This window comes from Passer montanus, unplaced genomic scaffold, assembly GCF_014805655.1.
Source record: "Passer montanus isolate IOZ18808 unplaced genomic scaffold, ASM1480565v1 scaffold65, whole genome shotgun sequence".
NCBI classification, from domain to species: Eukaryota; Metazoa; Chordata; class Aves; order Passeriformes; family Passeridae; genus Passer; species Passer montanus.
The window spans coordinates 3850905-3868150 of record NW_024371593.1 but is presented as its reverse complement, the minus strand read 5'-3'; positions in this window follow the sequence as shown (position 1 = coordinate 3868150).

Here is a 17246-nt window from a genome sequence, read left to right as displayed (position 1 = left end):
CGGCGGCGCGCGAGGGGCCGCGGGGGCGGGGGCCCGGTGTCGGAGCGCCCGACGGGGCACGGGAGGGGCGGCGGTGCCGGTGCCCGCGCCCGCCTGCTGCACCTGCGGGACTCGCCTCCTCCCGAGCCTGCCGCCGTGCAGGTGCCCGTGAGGCCTCCAACGCCGCCTAAGATGCGGCAGAGTGTGTTTTATAAAGCCATAGGCTCGTTAAGGTTAGAAGTGACCTACTTTAAGGTGATCAAGTCCAGGTGTCAACCAGCAACAGCGCCTTGCTTATCGCTAAACCATGTCCCCAAGTTCCACCTGCCTTTTGAACACTTGCAGGGATGTTGATTGCACCACTTCTTGGGAAGCCTGTTCTTAATTCATGACAATTTCTTCAGTGAAGACATTTTTCCTGATATCCAATCTAAACCCCCTCTAGTGCAGCTTCAGGCCATTTCCTCATTTCCTCATATCCAGGGCTGGGAGAAGAGGCCAACCCCCAGCTGGCTCCAGCCTCCTTTCAGGACGTTTTAGAGAGCGATAAGGTCTCCCCTGAGCCTCCTTTCCCCCAGGGTGAACACCCCCAGCTCTCTCAGCCACTCCTCTCAGGGCTTGTGCTCCAGACCCTTCCCCATTGCCCTTCTCTGGATTCCCTCCAGCCCCTCGGTGTCCTTCCCGCACTGAGGGCTCCAGAACTGGACATAGCCCTTAAGGTGTGGCCTCACCAGTGCCCAGTACAGGGGGACAATCACTGCCCTGGTCCTGTGGCCACACAATTCCCAATGCAGCCCAAAGCGCTCCGGAATGAGCTGTGTGACATCCTGTGCCTCAGCCCTGGCGAACCTCCCTGTGCCACCCGCGGAGCCGCTGCTGTGGCTGCTGTCTGCAGCCCGGCTTGGCTGAGCACAGCGGGCAAGGGCCTCTGCTGGAAAGCTCAGGTGGCACACACACACCTGAACAGACAGCCCCTGTGCCCCACAGGTGACACAGGACACCCACGGTGCGTGTTGAGCGCCTTGTGTCTTACAGGAGTGAACAAATCCTGGCCAGCCAGGATGCTTTTGGCCTTCCCTCACAAAGCTTCCTGAATCACCCCTGCCCAAAAAGGTGGTGACCCTCTGGCTCGAGCCCCTTGGCCCCTCAGGACAGCCTCCCTGGTTTCAGAATGTCACTGTCAGGATGATGTCCATGTCCCTGTTGGACACCACCCAGCTGTGGTCAGCAGCACATCGCCTGTGGGCAGCAGGTTACCGTCAGGTACCTGCCTTGCCTGGTGTCCACGGGCTGTGTCTGGTTTTGGTGGGCTTTTTCAATGGGATTTTGTCAGGTTTCAATGTGGTTTTGACTGGTTTCTTGTTAAGAGGGCATGAGCTACTTAAGGCAAGCACTCATTAATTTATTTAGTTACACTGGAGAAAGAAACAACAGAGCTGAAATTATAGTTTAGCATTAGGGTAGTTCTTGAAGGCCTCTCATGTAGAGGACATGAAAACTGAAGGGTAGCACTGTGTTTATTTCATGAACCAAAGGGAGGGGAAAACAATATAGTTCTTTAACTTCATTATGAATCAGCAGTCTAGGATAAAGCAACTCCACTGTGAATAATGTATCTTCACATCTCTCACATGCTCTTCTGACAAAGTTAAGCTCAGTATATCCGTACTTACATCCTACTGGTAAACAATCAGCAGGTCTGCTCCCATTAAGACAAAGCTAGTGATATTACAAAGAGACAAATATTGAGGGTGGTGCTGCAGAAAGCAGCACCTTTTTCACTGATCCAAGCTAGAACAAGGCTCAAACCTTGGTCTACAAGAATAAGGTGCTAATGGGAGCGAGAACATGTCTCTACATAAAACATCTTGGGGTTTGTACAAAGGGACAGTGTAATAGCAGTGTAAACTATTTACAGCCTTTGCTTACCTTTCTGTGTGTGTCCTTGTCAGATGAGAGGGACTCCAATCTTCTCCTTCACAATTCTGTTCAAGAATTTCAAAACAGGATATAGGCTGCTTGGGGTTTCTCTAAATACAGAAAGATAGGTTAAAACACTTGCTTCTAAGGAAAAGGTAGCTACCAGATTTACAATAGCTGCAAACAGGCTAATGTGGCCTGGCCTTTGTGCTTTGTCCAGGAAACTCTTGCCAGCTGCTCAGGTGCTTGGTTTCATAATGCTTATTGCATAAAAAGCTGGCCACAATGTCAGCTTTCTTTGTGTTCCTGTGTCTTTCCTACCAGTTGACCAAGCTTTGGCTCCTGTCCTCTCTGCAGGCATTACTGCTTCTCCCAAAGACTGAGTTGCAGGGTGCATTATCCTACTCAGAGCTGTGCTTGTGCTTGCCCCCCTTCAGTATATCAGTATATTCCTGCTCAGTAAAGCATCCCTGTTTTACACAACCCCTGTGAACAGAAGCCCTCCCCAAGCTGTGAGCCTGGTGGGTTGTTTCTGTTAATAGGATATTGCTGGCTGCCAGCGCAGACACATGATCGTCTCATTCTGCCTCAATAAGTCAGTGGAGCTGCAGCAGTTATGGATACATGTGATCTTAATGTGTCACAAACACATGGTAAAAACTCAGCAGCATGAAATGTATTTGCTGATGTCTACTGCACAGAGTTAGACAGTTAGGTCTCTGACTGTACAGCCTTTTTTTTTGCTTTTTTTTCATGCAAGCAGATTTATTTAGTAAAATGTACCAAAAAAAAAAAGGATTATCCTCAAAACAATCAACATGAAATGGGACATTGTTTCTTTATTCATCATTTCAGCTGGTGGTCAGTCCAGAAAGCTCTCTAGACTTTCCACATTTATTTTTGCTGCTTCTTTTTGGTTTTTTTTCCCTTTCACTGTATCTGGGTTTTTGTGGGGTGGTTTTGTTTATGTCATGCCACTTGTATGTTCCAGCAGAGAGTACCTACACTACCTAAAACAAATGGAGATTTCACAATATAAAGTGTGTAGAGGCAGTTCTAGTTGTGTTGTCAATGACAGCGTGTAGGAAAGACGCTGGAAACTGTGAGTAGAGACTTAACAGGAAAGAGTGGGTCTAAACAATGGATGGATGAGTGTACCACGTTAAATGGCATTCCCAGGAAAAGCAGGTGGGTTGTTAAAAGGATAACAGATTATATTAAAAAATATATATATATATAAATCCCCTGGAGAGGGGATTAATAGCTTGAGTATAGAACAGCTATAACAGTAAAATAGTTAGGTACCTAGTATAGTTCCTGTAAATATTAAACATGTCCTCACAGGTCACTAAGTATAAACTGTGCTGCTGTGAACACATCCTATATTGTGAGCAAGTGTGCCCTGGCAGTTAGGGATGCATCTCAGCTCAGAAGAGGCAGGATAATATTTGCACCGCCACATATCTGATTTTCAAGGGTCCTGTCACCACCATCACAATTCAAGAAAAGTTTGGGACTTCATAGGCCCTGTTTTTATCTTAGAGATTTCCTGTCAATATATTTCTAAATCTTGATTTTGTGCAATTATTTTTTAAAACTACAACTGTCCAGGTGGAACTGCCATGACCCACATAAGTTGCTAGTGCCAGGGCACTACTACCTCAAGGTAGAAGCACTTCATATCTACAAAGAGGGTCTCAAAACACTACTGAACAGCTGGGGGAAATGGGAGGTTATGTGGCTTGCCCAACATCACACAGTAAGCTGAACAAGAGGCAAAAGAGTGAAATCCCATTCCTTTATCCCTGGGAGTGATGTGCAAATCTGAATATCCCCACACCATTCCTGTGCCTGTGATTACAGGCAAATCAGAAACAAAAACCTGGCCTGCTTCAGGTGACTGTAGTATTTTATTGCTGGCAGGGGAACTCTAACTTGTAGGCAATGGACCTGAAGCTTGATGGTGTTTTACTAAATCCCTAGACCAGGGTTTCAAGTGTCAGTATCTTAACTTGGTGATGGCGGCTGCCCGTGGCACTTTGAGACAGCACTGCTGATGAATTCCTCTACTCCCTTGAGGAAGCCACTTCCTTAGCATAAAGTGATAGGCAAATTAAAAAATTACAAATAATCAGCCTGCTCAGTCACTGTCACCCCCTCAAAGGATGCTGAGTGTGTTTCCTCAGTGTGCACCTTTAACCCCTCAGCAATAGCTGTGCTCCCTCCAGGAGCTGGTGGGTCAGGTGGGCTCCCTGCAGGTGCCAGGGGAACCATTTCTTAGGGCTTGCTGTGACTCAGCAGCTCTGCCACACCTGGGAGAACAAACTTGTCTTCCCAAGAGTGGCACAGCTTGCCAAGCCAGCTTGTCCTGTGGCTCTGCAATTGCTGGATATGACAGCAGAGGAGGGCAGGCAGGACTGAAGCCTTTCAGCAGCATTTTACCATTAGTTGCTGCTGTTCTTACTATAATGTCAGACCATGAGCATGTGAGGTGTGTTTCTGCTTCAGCTCTGCCAAGACAACCATAGTCCTGTCCCTACCAACATGTTGTCTTCCCTTTGCCCCCACCAGGGCAGCTGAGGGACCTTATGAGGGCTTATTTGTTTCCAGTTTACCCAGATTGCAGGCTTGGCCTGCAAGGCAGTGGGAACACCTGCACACAGGTCTGGAGCTAAACCTGCCAGGGTGATATCTGGCTGTTCAATCAACTCAGGCATAAAATGAAGTCATAGCTTGACCTCTTATAATCTGGTTGAGGTTCACTCTTCTGAGCACTGCCAAGTTACATGTAGGAAACAGACACAGAAAAAGAGGGACAGTTGGGTGCCTTGCACCAGAGTCCCCATCTTTGTTAACACTGAAAGGATATTTGTAGAGTAAGGTCAGCCAAGACAGAAACGCCTCTGGTTTAAACATAGCCCTTACAAAATCCATTGTTCATCTTATAGTTCAGGAGAGAATAAAGCCTATTAAAGAATTTTAATGATTTAATGTTTAGCTCAACATCTTATTAAAATTGCGAAAACTAAGTAGCTTTAAGAAGAGAGAAGGAGCATTTATGAACAATAACTTCATGGTTATGCTCCTAAGGGTGAACATGGATGTTTGACTGCACCAGACCCACAAGTTAATCCATTTAGTTGAAACAAAATGTTCAAATTCAGTTTTCTAATCTCATTTCAAGCACTGATCCTATTAGCATAGGCAAAGCTGCTGGGGAGTAGGGTTGGACCTCCATACCACGCCTGTGGCCCTGCTGGAAAGAACATAAGCATGGAGGGAGGCTTTGGCACCAACCCATTTTGTTTTCACTTGAGAGCTTTGGCCATCCCCCTTCCATCTCCATGGGAGACCATATATGAGTATTGGTCATGCTTTTTTCCCACCTGCCCAGGACTAGCAATCAATGGCAGATCACCTGGGAGCAAAAAGCAGACACAACCTGTTAACTTTGCTGACCTGTCAGCAAAGTGCAGTGTGGGCCCAGCATGCAGGTGTGGGAGCCTGCTGGCTGGCTGCATAGGAAAGCTGTCCTGACTAATCAACCCCATCCCTCCTGGGATGAATCCTGTCTTTTTCTGGGAAGATGCTGAAGGCTGGCAAGGTGTGCCAGCAGTATGGGCAAAGCACTGATTTCTTCCCATCCATTTTCCAAAAGAGCAGAGGAAACAGCTTGGTCAAAAGGCAATTTGACATAATTTGTTGGAAACTCCATAAACCTTATTACATGGAAAAATGGGTGAAGAAATTGAATGAAGCCTAATGACTTCCAAACATTAGGTCCTGGTGCTACCACTGTCCCCATATGTATGCAGGGTGGTTTCTCTTGAGCCTTTTGGTTATTTTGTGCAGATAAAAGGGTTGGAGGTTGTCTCCCATCCAAACATAACACTTAGGAATCACGGGGAACAGGGGAAGAGCTGGGTACATCAGTTATTAACATCAGATGCAAATTATGCTCTAGGAATAAAACAGAGTGTGTACTGTAAGCAGAAGAAATAATGTATAGTTTCCAACAAACATCTGAGGCTGAAACACAAGTCCAGGTATAAAGGTGAACAGAACTTAATATCCATTAAACAACATATACACGCAGCTCTCACTGCAGGTACAGGGAAATTATCTTGGATGACTGGTGTACAGCACTGCTAATCCTTCTCTGGTCCTAACTGACCTGACAGGAGCCTGGCAGCACCTTCCCACCCCAGCAGAGCTTGTAATCTGGTGATTAGGGGTACATTTGGGAGGTGCAGGCTGAATTTTCCATGGCAAAGGGAGCCATATCACAGTCTCAGTTAGGACTGTTATATAAAAGGAGCACCCATCTCCATTTCTTTTCCCTCTGTCTATCCTTCAAAAGAAAACATACCTAAGGACTCTTGAGCTGTAAAGAGTCCAGTATCCTGGAAGTAGGGCTAGGATTTGGGATGCTGACCAAACTGAACTCCTGGGGACTCAGGCGGTATGATACAGAGCTTCTGCACCATGATTCAGATCTCACCTGTCTGACCCTCTCAGCGCCCTCCCAGGGATTTTTTGTTACCTTAAAACTTACAGAGCAGCTGAGCAGGAGGATTGCAGGATTGCAATTTTAGACTGCAGTGTCTTAATCCCATTTCAAGCACTTAAATGCTTTTGATAGATACTAATATGACAGAGGAGAAAAGAGAGAGGAAAGCTGCTAGACAAGTACTTGAACACAGATCTCAGGAGAGGGAATGTTCATTTTTCTTTTGCTTCATTAGATGTGCACTAGCTACTGGTTTTATTATGTAGTTACCTATTAAAAAAATGTCACACTGTTCAGCAACAGTGCTAATTACCAGCATAACCACATGACCACTCTGGTCTAATGATAGTCCTAAGCCCGTGTTATCTTTTAATAGCTAAGCTGATTAAACTAGCACAGAGGAAAAACAAGTTAGAGAAATTACTTTCATGGTACTTCTCCTAGGAAAATTAAGGTGCTTTTCAAGCGTGCAAAGTGCATATATGGTGTCATTTCCCAACCAGCCATGATACAGCTGCCTAGTAACTGCTGAGTTTCTGTGAAATGGTAGCAGGCAACCAAAAGAGACGATAGAAACAGGCGGATTACCCAGGCAAACTTGTGAACACAGTCATCTAATCAGGTGCATGTCACAAGCAGCAGTTGCAGGTTATTTTTGCTTTAGGCTTTTCCTTTCTCTTTTCTTTCTTCCCCTTCAACTCCACCACGAAAAAGGGTCTGTCATTCCCACAAACTGGTCAAGATGAAAACTCATACATAGTTTAAGTACTGCAACCTTGAAATACAGAGCCAAATTCTGGGTTTAACCCATTGTTGCACTAGGTAGGAAGCAACAAAGGAAGATGTTTCCCTGTCTCGATGCCAGGAAGGACCACTATGTTCAGCTGACCCATCTTTTGAGAACTATGATGACTAAATGAGCAAAGAAAAAACAAGGTGGAAAAATAACCTTCACAGTACTTCAAGGAAAATTAAGATGCTTTCTTTATCTCAGCCCCATTCTCTTCCTAACTGTCCTGACCTCCTGCCCTCATGGTGTGGAACATGTATGCAAAGATGAGGAGTGCCTGTCAAAGGGATTAGGCTCCTAAAAAGTCTGAATGCAATTACCTCTGCAGGTAGTTCCCATCTCTAAGATAGGAAATGCCTTGCAGAGACCTCATGACTCACTTGACAATGCTTTTCAAGCCTTTTTAAATTAGGAGCGTGGCACAGGCACACTAAGGATGCCATATCCAGGCTGAACAGAGCTTGAACTAACCTTAGGATGGGTCAAGACAGATGCCAAAATGCAAGGGTCGTTCTTCAGCCCCTTCTTGAGAACAAATATCTTCAAACTCAATCTCACCAAGGACTTGACTGTAGCAAATGTGTAACACTCCTTGAGTCCCCCTCCAAGTCTGGATTTTAGATAGCTGATTTAATTCCTCGTGTTTGAGGATTTCATCTGACAGCTTCTTTCTGAAAAGTTATTTCACTGTTGGTGTGAAAGAAATAGACGTCAATGAATAAGAGTTTTTAAACTGTGCTTGGAACATCCCACACCAGAAAGCTCTGAAGAGTGCCTGGTAAATGTGATACCCCAAACAGGTAAACCCCCCACCCATATATTTTCTGCAGCATTTGAAGTATTTCAGAAGTTTCTCATTAAGGCTTAATTTAAAAATCTATAGAAGTTCAGAAATATTCTGTTTTCTGAACAAATTATACAAAATAATAAGAGTCCATTGTTTTTTTGTACCTGACAGATCTTTGTGTTACAGTGAGTCCAATAGCTTTTATCCTTTGGGGATAATGTGGTGTCAGGAGTGATCATTATGTGCTAGGGTTGATTTTACGTCTATCAGAATTTATCTTCTTTTTTTTTTTTTTTTTCCTTTTTTAAAATAGATTAGAGAATATAAATACTGAATTACTCTACCCTGACCTGACTGGAGAAACCCACCTAATTTCCTGTATCTCATCTCTTTCTCATCCCATCTGTCCTGACCTTGCCCTCACAGCACGGGATTAGGTTCCTGAAAAGTGTAGGTGATTGCAATTAACTGTTCATGTAATTTCAGCATTTGAGGAAGGGAGTGCCTTGCAGAGACCACCTGACCTGCTTCAGTCGTGCTATGGAAACTTCTCATCCTAACAGAGACGCAGGCACACTGAGGAGCATAAGCTCAGAAGTATTTGCAAGTGCCTGTCTCACAAGGACTCACAAAGGCATCCGTCGGAGTTAGTACTTCGCCTTGAGAGTCTAGCCCTAAATAATGTGCATAAGGCTGCTAAGAAAAACCTGGAACATTTGTCCAAGCCTTGCACATGGATACTAAGATAAATTCTGCTTTTATTGGGTATTTTTCATTCAATTTTTCTCCTTTTCATCAGTCCCTCCTCTTATGATTGTATATATGTTTTTGTGGCTAAAAATATATTTTTTAAATTAGTCTCAATTAATAGCTCTGTATGGTGTGTTAGAAGAGCTGTGCGTGTACTTGCAGGTTTCTGTCAGGCTTCTAAGGCTCATTCCTTGCTGTATTACTGGCTTTGTTTGTGCATTGATGTAGTGTCGATTTTCAATCACCCCCCGAGGCAGAAATAGGTGACCTACTTTTCAGCCCTGGACATCTGCTAATGCAGCGTCCCTCCCTCTGTCCTTTAACCCCTTCTTCCCTCCCTCCCTCTCTGCAGAGCATATGGTGTCTCCCAGCCCTTCCAGGGACCTGTGGCTGTCCTGCAGGCTCCTTTAGGACCGTGGGGACAGCTCTGCAGCAGCAGGCAGACGATCGAGGAGGCAGTGCTGGGGCAGGACTGCATACACAGCATCAAAGAGGGTTGCAGTTCTGCCTCTGTGCTACAGGATGTCATCTCAACAGCATCCCAAAAGCCATCCAGGCCCAGGTACCAGCTGAAAAGTCCCAGGACACCTCACCTCCTTCTCACAGCCACCCAACCACTTCAGGGCTGACCAAAAGTTACAGCATGTGATGGTGTCTCCATTGGGAATTTTCCCTTCACAGAGGCAGTGGTTCCTCCCATGGGCCTCCTCTGTTATCGCTGCTCTTAAGAAGCAGATATTGGGCGTTGCCTTGTAATCTGCTTCAGCAGCAGTTTTGCTGTCCTGGCTAGACCCTTCCTTGCCCTGTGTTAGGAACTTTCAGCTGGAGGCAGCAGGGGTGTTTGCTTGCACTGGGGCTTTTTTAGGCAGTGCCAACTGCGTGCTTTGGCTCTGGATGGAAGGCAGTAATCTGAAAGGTTGTCCAGGTCTGGCCTTGCTGGCCCACAGCATTTGCAGATTTGGAGATCAATAGTGACAAAGGATATGGTAAACGCTTTATGCCTTCTTTGCCTCAGTCTTTAATAACAAGATCAGTTGTTCTCCAGGTACCCAGCCCTCTGAGCTTGAAGGCAGAGATGGGGAGCAGAACGAAGCCCTCATAATTCAGGAGAACAAGTCGGTGACCTACTACACATCTAAACATACACAGGGTGTTGGGCTGTAGGCCCTGTTTGGATTCACTCAAGGGCACTGGGGGAGCTGCTGGAAGACAGCATGTGATGGTGTCTCCATTGGGAATTTTCCCTTCACAGAGGCAGTGGTTCCTCCCATGGGCCTCCTCTGTTATCGCTGCTCTTAAGAAGCAGATATTGGGCGTTGCCTTGTAATCTGCTTCAGCAGCAGTTTTGCTGTCCTGGCTAGACCCTTCCTTGCCCTGTGTTAGGAACTTTCAGCTGGAGGCAGCAGGGGTGTTTGCTTGCACTGGGGCTTTTTTAGGCAGTGCCAACTGCGTGCTTTGGCTCTGGATGGAAGGCAGTAATCTGAAAGGTTGTCCAGGTCTGGCCTTGCTGGCCCACAGCATTTGCAGATTTGGAGATCAATAGTGACAAAGGATATGGTAAACGCTTTATGCCTTCTTTGCCTCAGTCTTTAATAACAAGATCAGTTGTTCTCCAGGTACCCAGCCCTCTGAGCTTGAAGGCAGAGATGGGGAGCAGAACGAAGCCCTCATAATTCAGGAGAACAAGTCGGTGACCTACTACACATCTAAACATACACAGGGTGTTGGGCTGTAGGCCCTGTTTGGATTCACTCAAGGGCACTGGGGGAGCTGCTGGAAGAGTTTGCCAAGCTACTTCCAAGCATTTGTCAGCTGTCCTGGTGAATTGGGGGCTCCCAGGTGACTGAGTCAGTGACTGTAATGCCCACCTAGAGAAGGGTCAGAGGAAGGATTTGGGGAAGGACAGACCTGTCAGCCTGGCCTGGGTGCCAGATAAGGTCATGGAGCAGACTGTCTTGAGTACCAGCATGTGGCACTGGACAACCAGGGGATGAGGCCCAGCCAGGATGGGTTTGTAAAATCCATTTGCCGCTTGACCAACCTGATCTGCCTCTGTGACCAGGTGACCCACTTAGTGGATGAGGGAAGAGCTGTGTACATTGTCTGCCTGGACTTTAATAAAGCTTTTGACAGCATTTTCCTCAGCATTGCCTGAACAAACTGGCTGTTCACGGCTTGGGAGTGTGCACTCTTTGCTCAGTAGAAGCTTTGCTGGGTGGCTGGGCCCAGAGATGGTTGTGACTGAAGTTAAATCTAGGTGGGGCTGTTCAGAGGGGGTGTTCCCCAAGGCTCAGTGTTGGGGCCAATCCTGTTTAATATCTTTATCAATGATCTGGATGAGGGGACTGAGTACCCTTAGTCAGTCAGTCCACAGATGACAGGCTGGGTGGGAGCACTGACCTCCTAGAGGGTAGGAAGGCTCTGCAGAGGAATCTGGACAGGCTGGATTGATGGGACAAAGCCAATTGCATGAGGTTCAAGGTGAAGTGCCAGGCCCAGCCCTTGGGTGACAAAAACCCCATGTAATGCTACAAACTGGGGGGAAAGTGGCTGAAAAACTGTCAGGTAGAAAAGCACCTGGGGGTGCTGGTTGACAGCAGCTGAACATGAGCCGGCAGTGCCCAGGTAGCCAAGAAGGCCAATGGCATCCTGGCCATCAGAAATAGTGTGGCCTGCAGGACTAGGGAAAGGATCTGTACTCAGCACTGGTGAGGTCACACCTTGAATCCTCAGTTCAGTTTTGGGCCACTCACTGCAAGAAAAACATTGAGGTGCTGGAGTGAGTCCAGAGAAGGGCAGCAAAGCTGGAGAAGGGTCTGGAACACAAGTCTTCTGAGGAGCAGCTGAGGGGAATGGGAATGATCAGCCTGGAGAAAAGGAGGATCAGGAGGATCTTATCAGTCTAGAGAGGTTGTCACATGGTGGGAGTTGATGACTTCTCCCAAGTAACAAGTGATAGGAGAAGAGGAAACTGCTTCAAGTTGCAGCAGGGAAGGTTTAGACGGAATGTTGGGGAAAAATGTCTTCACTGAAAGAGTTGTCAGGCATTGCAACAAGCTGCCCAGGCAAGTCCTGGAATCACCATCCCTGGAAGTGGTCAGAAGGCATGAGGATGCAGCGAAAGAGTTGTCAGGCATTGGAACAAGCTGCCCAGGCAAGTGCTGGAATCATCATCCCTGGAAAGTGGTCAGAAGGCATGAGGATGCAGCAATTTGGGATAAGGTTTAGTGGTGAACACAGTAGTTCTATGCTAATGGTTAAAGTCTATTACTTGTAGGTAATTTCCAGCCTTAATGATTCTGTGATTCTAAGAGTGCAGTGTTGCCAGGTGATTTTTTTATGGTGGCCAAGATCAGACTCTAACCTGTGGCACCCAGGACTTTTGACTGGTTTTGCATTGTAAATACATTTCCAGTTTGGTTAGTTTATGCACTGGCTTCATTGACTATACATGTCTCCCTTCTGACAAACAGCAGGTGGCATGTTTTGATCAAGAATATAATTGCTCTGTCAGACTCTGGCATGGCAGGGAAGATGCACAGTGATTGGAAAAAAAATAATGCAGTGGAGATGCCCTTTCACTAATTTTTCATCTTAACTTCAAGCTGCCATGAAAAAGATCCATTCTCCTGGGGCAGTCCTACCTCTTCTTGCTAGTGATGGTCCTGCAGGAGGGGAAGTGTTTCCCCTTGCAGCAGCCCAGATGAAGGTGCTCAGGCACCTCAGCCTGTGGGAGGGACTGAGAATATCACACGCCCATGCTGAACACTGCTGCTGCATTTTAGACATTTGGTGAAGTTCAGTGGTGCAAGCCCACACAATGTACAGAAGGAATTCACAGCAGGGGCCAGGAGTAGACACTGAGTTCCAGCTACTTACATGTTCTCATTTAGGTCATCAATTGCTGTACTCCCACATGCCTCACGTACAGGGTGTGAGTTCAGACATTTCAAACTTCTGATTTCCCATGCAAGGAGGAGGAGGTCTTCAGGTGTTTCATCCACTACAGAGAGAAAGGCCACCCAAATTAAATCTCTGCCCTCTGGACAGGAAAAGCAAAGTTCTAGAAGTTTGATCTCATTCTTGTTGAATTAAACTCTGGACTTCTGCAACTGATAAATAGCACAGTTTGGAGCAGGGTTTGCTTGGACACATTATTTGCAAGCACCCAGCCCTGAGTCTGGCTCTTTCCAGCTGTGCCAGCTCCTGCAGCAGCCTTGGGACCCTAGAGAATCGTGTTTGTGTCCCTGAGGTTTGATCTGCCCCATGAATAAAGGCTTCTTCCAGCTGTGCCAGCTCCTGCAGCAGCCTTGGGACCCTAGAGAATCATACTTGTGTCCCATGAATAAAGGCTTTACAAAGGGCAGGAGGCTCAGCACAGCCATTTAAGCCTGTGGCATGGAGCAAAGCACAAAGAGGGGACAGTACAGAAGTGATGAACAGGGGAATAAATGTACATTTTCTACATGGGAATCTGGCTGGACTTGGGATATACACAGGAGTTGATTTCAATTCAACAGAGTCGAGGATAGATAGTTAATTCCTCAGGATTCCCAAGCACTCATATCTAAACATATGTAGAAATTATAAATATATACCTAGAGAGATATAATACACATAGAAATTTTATATGCATAACTTCCAAAAAGGAACAGTACAGAAGTGAGGGACAGGGAAGAAAATGTGTGTATATATGTGTATAGACAAATAACTATTTTCAACAACACCAAAAGGATCAGTTATCAGAACTTTTTAACACCAAGCAGAGATGCATCACTGCTGGGTGTTTTTCCTTTCAGAAGTAAACAGCAAAACACTGGCTCTTCCAGCCCAAAGGACCAGGATGTCTGTGCACAGGTTGGGCACTGGCATATTTCTTATTAGAGACAAGTTATTTCTTGTTGTCTCCCATACTTACCCTAAACCAGGACAAAGACAAACAAAACAGTCTGCATGAGAGAAATTATTTCCACCTACTGTCAAACAACACTCAGCAAACAGAAGCAGCTCCAAGTGTCTGCACTTACTCCATGGTAGACCAGAAGAAAAAATGACAGATATGCTGATGATTCCCTTTACCTGCTCTGCTTTTCCTGGTGATGCTAAATCCTCCTTATGCCCTTGACAAATGCAGGTGTTTCTGCAAACAGGTGCTATAAGGACATTATTTTCTTTTTTTTTTTCTCCCCAAAAAGATCATTTGTTCCCTCTGGGCATTTGCCTTTCCCAGATTCTTATCTCAGAATTTCCATACCTCCAAAGAAGAAAATGAGGGCAATAGATAAATAGATTATCTTGTTCTGAAAACTTGCATAAGCCTCACATTCAATTTCAACGCTGAAATCAGGCACCAAACAAACTGTTGCCTAGCAGCGATGCTGCTCTCACCAGCAAAAAAAGGGGGTTTACTGTTCCAGATTTTCTAGGGCTGAGAAAAATTAGCAGCAGCAGCAAAATATTGCCATGTAAGTATTTCCATAGTAGGGTTTTATGATGCAACAAAAATCTCCCTCTCAGGAAAGCTACACCCACCACCAGTGTTTACTCAGTGCAATCGAATGCAGGGGTGGAGAGAGGCTGGGTGATTCCCCCTTGAAAAGGGAGCTCTGGAGCTGCGTTTACTTTGGGAAATGAAGTTTGGTGAGCAACTCTTCAGAGCAGAGGACTGTGCCACCTTGTGGCTTTGCTTAGTACTAAGCTCTGAAATATTTCTGTATATTTTAGCATGGATCTCCCCATAAATGTCAGACGTGGCCAGGAGGATTAGGGCAGTGATTGTCCCCCTGTATTGGGCAATGGGGAGGCTGCATACAATTTGACAGGTTCCAAAAACCAGAAGTGGTTGACATAAAAATGTGAGGGTAGAATATGCCACTCCCGTTAAAATAAATAAATTTCAAAACACTAATCCACCTTCAAAATATACTGTAATTTAAAGTGTTTTAAGCAACCTCAAATGACACAGAACATATGAAGGAACTGAAAATTCCTTTAAAAATGACTGTCATTTATTTTTCTCTAGCCAGAGGAAAAAATAAACTTTTAGAAAAATTGGAAGAAAATTTGCTGTTCCTTTGACACCTGCCCTCTCATTTTCCTTTTTTTTTCCTTCCTTTGTTTTTTGTGAGCAAGCTGAAAAACCATCCTGTGCTTCTTCAGGTATTTCTTCCCCAACCTTAAATGCACTCTTGGCAATGAAATCCAATCTTCTGTTGTAAGACTGGGAAGATTTTGTCCCTACACCTGCCACTGTCTTTACAAGGCCTAACCTCTGAGAAGTACTTCTGGAACAAGACTGAGGATGAGATTCTGAAGTTTCCTTGTTGGCTGCATCTTTAGAAATCCAGCAGGATCGGGGAAAAAACTAGACTCTTCAAGTCTCACAAAACCTACCCTCATTCTCGATGGAAACAAGATAGCAGTTTATAAAATGATACAAAATACAGTATATCTCACGAGGCCAAATTTAGGATAGGATTCACGTATCCCTCAATCTCAGTCATCACCAATTCCTGATTTTTCAGGTCTGGTCCTCCAAGCAAGTTTACAAATAAAGACAAAGTGGGTTCCCATTCAGCTTTCAATTGATGTGTGCTGCTTCATCCTGTACAGATACAGCAGTCAGCTTTCTACATTTTAGATTCTCAGACTTGGAACTGCCCTGAACCCTGTTTAATTCCTCCTGAGTTTGTTCACACACAGAATTCATCCCCCAGGTAACACTGTTCCCCAGGAGCTGGATGTGACAAACAGGCCCTCTGACCACTTAGCTTACCTTGCCTCTAACTTTAGGCTTCAGTGTTTCATGGATAGATCAGCCAAATCTGCAGAGCAAAGGGGAAAGAATGAGGACTAAAATCCATGAAATACTCACATACCTGCCAGGATTCCTTATTAACCTTCCTGTGAGGGCTAAGCTTAATATTCAGGTTGAGAAATGTAAAACACCTGGGCTTCAGTTTATTGCTGGCTCCTGTAGCATATTAGGCATTAACAAGAAGGATTGGGAACTGAATGAGAAGGGAACCTTTTTCCCTTTTTCCCTCACTTTTGAGAAGAAAAGGTTTCTTTTCCAGTCAGGGAAAAGTGTGGCAGGCAGAGGGAAGCCTTCCACCATCATTGGTGAGAATTGTGTATGTAAATCACAATTCTCCTCCTTGTCCACTTTTTTACACTTTTGTTACACTTTTGTTGCTGTCTTGGTGGGGGCACTGAATTGGAGAGTACCATTCCTAAACCAGGAGAGCACCTCAGCTCATGAGCTCCCCCCTGCCTGAGCATGTCTAGTCTGGATCCAGGGAATCCAGCTACTGAACACTTGCCACTCTGTTGTTCCCAGCACCTGGCCTTTTGGTACAACCACCTACAACAGGAAAGAGAATCTGAGGATATCAACCCTTCCAAATGCTGCAGGCTATGTATAGCATTGGAACTGACAAACCTTTGAAGCCTGATGCCCAAATTCTATTCTCATTTTTAGTGACTGCCTATGTACAATGACTACAGTAAAATGAGCATAAGCACTAAATGTGTATCCTTACAACCTAGAAGAAATTCAGATAGCTAGGAGAGAAATTGCCTAAGAACTAAGTCCTAATTAAACCTGGTAACAATAGCCTGGTAAGCCAAATTAAATACAGTGGAAAACATTGTCCCTGTTCTTATGAGTCTTTCTTATACCCTTCTAGGCTGTGCAAAGTTCAGTAACAAACAGCGCTCCCCAAGTAATAGATTGTCAAACTGTTGCTAGCCCTTAAATCAGATTTATTGCCAAAATAGCTTTGCCTTTGGGAAACTGTAAAAGAAGGCATTAACCCCAATTAGGGCAAGCCCAGATCCTGTCTTTGCAGGCTGTCCAGAATATATGTAAACTGTTGATATTTTTCTATTCCAAAACCCACTCCAGCTTCAAGCCTATTTACTATTCATGTTAATTACAGACAAGAGACTAGTCTCTAATTGCAAGAGGAAATTCAAGACCTTATCCTGCCCTTGCCATGCCTCTTCCAGATGTTGTGTTCTGTGAAGAATCCATCAAAACCCAAACTGGGCAGACCCAAGTAAATTGCTTGTTCTCATCTTCACTGCAGCTGTGATCTTAGCCAGCTGACCTGGCAGTACCCCTTGCAGTTAAGATCCTTGCTTCATTTCTTCAATATACTCAGAGTGCAGCAATTAGCCTGGCTCATCAAGCCTCCATTTCTCAGATGCTGCCTTTTTCTGACAATTATAGACAAGTGCCTTTTTGTGATGCCTAAAACCACAACAGCATTGGCTCCTGTGCACACCAACCCTCTTTCTACCTTTCTACCTCTTTCTGAGCAGATTCCAGCAACCACCTGCCCTCCTCAGGGGAAGGTTGTGTGCAGCTCTGTGCTGTCAGCAGGGACGTGGGCAGCCTGCTGCAGTGCTGCTCCTGCAGAAACCACACAGCATGCACTGCCTTCCCTCCACCCTGCTCTCCACAGCACCACCCGTGGCCTCAAAGGCTGCCCCACCATTCCCTAGCT